We start from the raw sequence: 330 nt of genomic DNA, 5'->3' as shown, positions 1-330 counted from the left end.
CAAACCAGAGTAGGGTAATGAGAAATAAAACCAAATCTTAAAAACACCTTCCCCCCGCCCCTCCCTTCTTCCCAGCCTCAACTCTACTTCCGAATTCTCTGTCTCCTCCCTCCAAGCAGCGCAGGGGAATGGGGAATGGGGGTTACGATCAGTTCATCACATGTTGTTTCTGCCGCTCCCTTCTCCTCAGGGGGAGGACTCCTCACACTCTTCCCCTGCTCCAGCATGGGGTCCCTCCCACAGGAGACAGTTCTCCGTGGACTTCTCCAGCATGAGTCCTTCCCATGGGCTGCAGTTCTTCACAAACTGCTCCAGCGTGGGTCCCTTCCA

Source organism: Haliaeetus leucocephalus, unplaced genomic scaffold, assembly GCF_000737465.1.
Source record: "Haliaeetus leucocephalus isolate CR32 unplaced genomic scaffold, Haliaeetus_leucocephalus-4.0 Scaffold312, whole genome shotgun sequence".
In the NCBI taxonomy this organism is placed as follows: Eukaryota; Metazoa; Chordata; class Aves; order Accipitriformes; family Accipitridae; genus Haliaeetus; species Haliaeetus leucocephalus.
Note: the sequence above shows the minus strand (reverse complement) of the source record.